This window comes from Quercus lobata, chromosome 10, assembly GCF_001633185.2.
Source record: "Quercus lobata isolate SW786 chromosome 10, ValleyOak3.0 Primary Assembly, whole genome shotgun sequence".
In the NCBI taxonomy this organism is placed as follows: domain Eukaryota; kingdom Viridiplantae; phylum Streptophyta; class Magnoliopsida; order Fagales; family Fagaceae; genus Quercus; species Quercus lobata.
In genome coordinates this window covers 24834597-24840596 of record NC_044913.1, presented here as the reverse complement: position 1 = coordinate 24840596, position 6000 = coordinate 24834597, and positions in this window count along the sequence as shown.

Below are 6000 nucleotides of genomic sequence, written 5' to 3'. Positions count from 1 at the left end.
AATCACTAGCACCCTTTTTGCACCAGATTTAAAAAGGCCTCCTTAATGGAAAGAATGATAGCAGTAGTAGTAAGCCAATTCTAACGACTAGCAAGAACCTTGTACCAATCTCTCGATTTACAAATAAAACAAGTGCCATGCCAAGTAGATTTTTAATTGCCACACCCTTCAACCAAGATAGGAACCTACCGATCTTGACATAGCAAAAGCTTTTTGCCAAAGCTAGGCTGCTCCTGCCAAGTAGATTTAAACCATAAATAATTTCAAAATAAGAACCTGATCATCTGATATAAATCCAACTACGTCCCCACTCTACATAATATGGAAACTCCTAAACCCAACTATGTCTATTGTCCCCACCATTCTTTTTTCTTCAATAATCACTTTTAATCATTAAAAATAAGCAAAGATAAATCCTATATTTTTTGGGGCAATTATTATTTAAAAATTATAACTAATGTATTACATGATCTTGAGAACAAACTCCTGCATTGCACCTAATCTTTCCCTTGATTAGAGAACTGCTAACAACAAGCTGATCACAGAAGAACTACATGATGATCGTGATGTGGGCATTTATTCCAAGTCAACTTCAAATTTTATTCTTCTTCCAGTAACTAAGCTAAACTACATCACATGATCATGCATTAAAGAAGCTCTCACTATCTTGTGGAGAAGACCTCCAACTTTCCACTTAAAGGAAAGTGTAGAAAGAAGGGTTACCTCAAGTTCCTAACATTGCACCCACAAGTGCAATATGGTTGAAGGTGGATCAGAATTAACCCGTTTAACTCAACTGCTCATATTTGACTATTGAATCATGGTCTCCATTGTTAATGAGCTCTCTACAAAACATCTTGCCACTCTAGCCCTATCAAACACCATATTATTATATCATTTAATTAAAGTTAAACCCAGACTAGATGTTAAAGTGAAAAGGCCAAGAGATGGTATATCAAGTAGGTCAAAGAAGCAAACCAATAGGCCAACATAATATTAAATGGCCAAGAAAAAGAAAAAGCCATTAAAGAAATGTTATTGACTCATGATGTGAGAGAGAGAGAGAGAGAGAGATAGAGAGAGATCAAATAACCTATGTTCATATCCCAAATATGCTTTCTTATTTCTTAAAATCAAGTAAGTTTCTTAATGCATCCAAGCTTCTAATAACCTAAGAAATGACCACCTAGGTTGATAGTAAAATGACTTATTCAAATAACCTATTTTACCCAACCCATTTTGGATTAGAAATGAGTGCTAGAAAAGAGAACTATCTTCAATCTATATCTCATTTTTAAAATTTACAAGCTTTGTCTCATTTTAAACTACATCAATTTCGAATATTATTGAAAAATTTTGTAGTCTCATATTTAACTTGGGTCTTTCTCAAATCTTTCCCAATGTTCCATAAACTAATCCAATAGGATAAAAACCCATATCTCAAACTACAACTTCATAGATAAACAAGTCAAATTTCACATCATGATTAAAAAAAAAAAAAAAAAAAAAACCCTTAATTCAGATTTAAAATATAGTTCTCCACCTAAAGAATAAAATCCATATATCATAAAAGCATTCAACAAAAGAGAAACCACAAATTTTATAGAGAACTCCATGTTTTTCAAACTAAATTTCAATCATCAAAGAAATAGATATAGTTTTTTTTTTAAAAAAAATAAAAAAGGAAGGAATTTAGATCAAAAATAAATTTGAACAAAGTGGGGAAGTGTGATCAAAACATGTAAAAGCTACTAGCATCTATGATATATTAAGATTAGATTCAGATCTAATTAGACCTAAATGAAAGTTACACAACATTGAAGATTTAGATTACTTTCCGTTTGGAAGGGCACAACAATGTTGCAAATAATAAGAGAAACAAAATTTATATTATCATAAATATACTACAATCACCTCAGCCCAAATAAATAATACATAAACATAAGTGAATTAAGCAGGTTATGCACCTTAAATGTATTTATCTTGTATTGGAAGTGTATCCGTGTTTCATGCAAACCAATATCAATGACTTCCTGTATATGCCCAAACTCGTATTAGTATATATGCACATCTACATTGTCAGTGTTAACATTGACACATTCTAGATTTTACAAAAGCCAACTAGAAAATGCAGGATTCATTTGTATCAACTCTTTACCTCATTGTTCGTGTAGCTGCTACTTGGCAAAACAAAGTACAATAGCCTACCTATAACACTCAAACTTTTCTTGTTGCCTAGGTTTATGGAAGTAAGTTCAAATAGAAATTTGATCTTCCATGTCTATATTTGAAATATGAAAAGTTGACTACTCTTAATAAGGATTTGAATTGTAAAACTCGATAAACAAATGAAAAGGAGAAGGAAAAAGTAGTTTATCAACATATATATGGTATCATTGAGTGTGTTGAACCTCATACAAACATGGGAAAGAAGTGAACATCGTGACTTAACCATAAATTACTTATTGCATTCTTTATCTGTATGACTACTATAGAGCGTATATGGCATGCATTAGTGCATGTTCTATGGGTGTAGGTGTGTCTAGTGTAGTAATAATATGTGCCAACTACGTCCTAGCCTGAGTACCATTGATGGTATAGAATCCAAAAGTCAAATGCTTTGTCCTTTAAGTTAGCAAGTAGGATATAGTGTGGATTGAGACACATTGATAAAAACATCTGCATTAAACCCTTAATGACATCAATAATTCTTCGACAATATGCCAAGTAAAGCTCACTAGAAAATCCTATTTATCCAAAATCTGAGCATTTGGAACTATAATTCAAACAGTTAACATTTACACAATTATCTAATACACTTACAAATGGGGTCAATTACAATACCCTTGCAACCCTATTTTTGCCAGATGATTAGTACATATTGTCTGTGCCTAAAGGATGCAACTCTACATAGTGGATTACTTAAATGAAAGTTATCAATATTACTAGCGACAGTTTAGTCCACAACTTAAAATAAATATAGCAATCTCAAGTAGATAGCATAACAAATATATATGAGGCAAAAGGAATGATAATATAATTGCAATGCACAGGGTTATGCTTTTAAACAATGACTCATCACAAGGCATATAGATTGTGTCAAAGTTTGCGTGGAGCATTTAGTAGAGAAGAGTTGGAGATTTTAAGTTGCAATAGTCCTTATACTATCCTCAATTACATATCTCCACCAAGTATAATTAATTTGTAGAAATTGTTGCTACATGTGGGTAAATCTATTGGGAAAAAAAATTATTTGGTTATCTGAACATTTCACCTCCATCATTGTTTGCTAGTTAATGATTCAATAAAGCTAGAGATGCCATTTTAGTTAATCCAAGGTTTATACTTGTACATACAAAAATGTCATATTAGAGTTGACAATAGAGTTGGGTTGGCATGATGTTACACAAGTTATTGATACCTTTACTGCCACCTATTTGGAATTATATCTTGATGTGGTAAATGAGGATATCTCAACACTAGAAGATTTTAATCCTGAAACCCCAGCCAATGAAAATTCCACTAAGGCCATAAGCATAGACCTAGACCTCCTGAATTAGATTTTGGAGAGACAATACTGCTAGAACAACATAGGGGTACAAATAAGATTTGTCATAAAAAAATTGAAAAAATGCATAGAAATAAATCACTTGATAAAGAAAAAAGTAGAACACATCAGAAATAGCATTTGAGATAATGCAAAAAAGATATGGGAACTCTTTGATGCGAGCATATTCAAATTGCACAAAATCAAAAATCAATAAAATAATTATTTGTCACATGAAAAAGACTTAAAACAACAAAAAGTACTTATTAATTATGTAAAAAGCTTACCAAACTGCGCATATGGAAAATAATTATTATATGGTTACACTTACACATAAAAAAAAAAAATCTTTCACACAATGCATTAGGGAAAACACTGAGCAAGCCTATTGAAATGTCTTCAAAAAAAATAATTTATTATTGAATTAGTCTAATCTCTAATGAGTCATGAAGTAGTATACAAATGCTCTTGAAATGAATTTTTTTTGGACAATACAACAACAACATAGGGGTCTAAATTAGATTTGCCGTAAAAAATAAAAATAAAAAAAGGCTTGGAAATATGAGAATCACACAAAAAAGGAGAAAGCAGAACATACAAGAACCAGCATTTGAGATAATGCAGAAAAAAAATAAGGGAACTCTAAGATGCAAATCTATTCAAATTGTACAAAATGTACAATCAATAAAATAATTATTTATCACATAAAAAAGGCTTAAAACAACACATAGTATCTATTAATGACGTTAAAAAGCTTTCCCAAATTGCATGTGAGAAAAAAATTTATGATGTGGTTACATGTAAGAGAAAAGCCTTGCACAATGCATTAGGGGGAGACACTGAACAAGCTTAATGAAATGTCTTCAGAATTTTTTTTTTGTTAAAGTAGTCTAATGAGTCATGAAGCACTAGATGAAAGCTCATGAAAAGAAAAAAGCTTTGGAGAGAGAATAATATACTAAAATGAAAGACTTTGCAAATATAAAGAAGCAAAATGGTCTCCATACCTAAAGAATTTTCTGTTTGAGATTTAAAAAAATGGCAAGTTTGATTATCCACTGTCATGTGCTTCATCAATATTTCCCCTAGTTTGGTAGCTATTATCGCTAATACGTTTGCATCTATATTTGTCATAGCCTAGACTTCCCAGATTATTGATGTAATGTTTTAGGAAATATACGAATAGGCTTATAACACTAGCATTTTTCTTATATACACTGTTAGACATCTACAAGAAAATTCCTTGCTCATGATAGTTAAAGACCTCCTTTTTATATGAATGCACCATGACGTCTTAATTTTTCAAAATTACCTTGTTAGACATTATGTCCGTGTTGATACTCAAGGTTAATGTTAGTGCCTACAAATCTTAGCCTAGAAGACTTGATGGCTTAAATATGTTGATTTTAATTTATTCAAACAAAATTAAGCAATCTAAACCTTATATGTCAGCTATTAAATTGCTAGATCCTACTTCTATCTACACTCTGAGAAGTTGAAGGACCGTATTTATTACACATAAAACAGTGAAGTACTAGCACCAAGATACATCATAATTTACCCAAAAACTAAATGCATTAACCTGTTAACATTTATGCTCAGGTTGCCAGCAGCTAAGATGACATATTAGATTAGCTGGCCCCTGAATGAATAGGCCATTAAATTGAATGAGAATCTACAAAAATATCCTTTGCTCTTCCATTCCCAGCTGAGCTTGCAAGCTGGACTTGCAATGAAGTTGATGATGTTTGTTGAAATCCAAAGGATAAATCCTCAACAACCAGCTAACAATAGAAATATAATAGTGTAATCTTGACAGTAATTTACCATTATATATATATTGAACCCCCTCTTTTGTAAAGTAAGAGAGTGATTTCATTCATTTAGCCCAAAGTAACATTTTATCAAATATTTGATGTGCTTCCTTTCGTGCCTTCTAAAGAATTTTCATCACCACAACTGCATGTATAGTGTGAATTCATATTTGGTTACTCTGCTTGTAACTCACTTGGGATTATTAAAAAAAAAAAAAAACTGAATTCAGAGTAATGATGTTACCTTGGCATATGTATTTGAAGTTCAATCAAGAGGTTCTCATTTTGTTCAGCGGTGGACATGGGTTGAAGTTAGTATCCTCATTTGTTGCGATGTTGCAAGGAGGACAAATGCATGACACATGGACTCCACACCTTTCTATTGTAATTTTTGTTATTTTAGGATCATAATTTGTACATTCTAATCGAATCTCAATGTCATTCCAATCCCCTAGAATTATGTCTTCCAAAGACCTATCTCTTCTATAGTGGAACCACATAAAAGATGATGGAGGTAAAATAAAATTAATATGTACAAGACCTCTTTCAAAACCATTGATGCACATGTAGACAAAACAGGTAAACACATGAAATTCATATTCATATGGCACATCATCCTTCAGTTCCACTTTTAGTGCA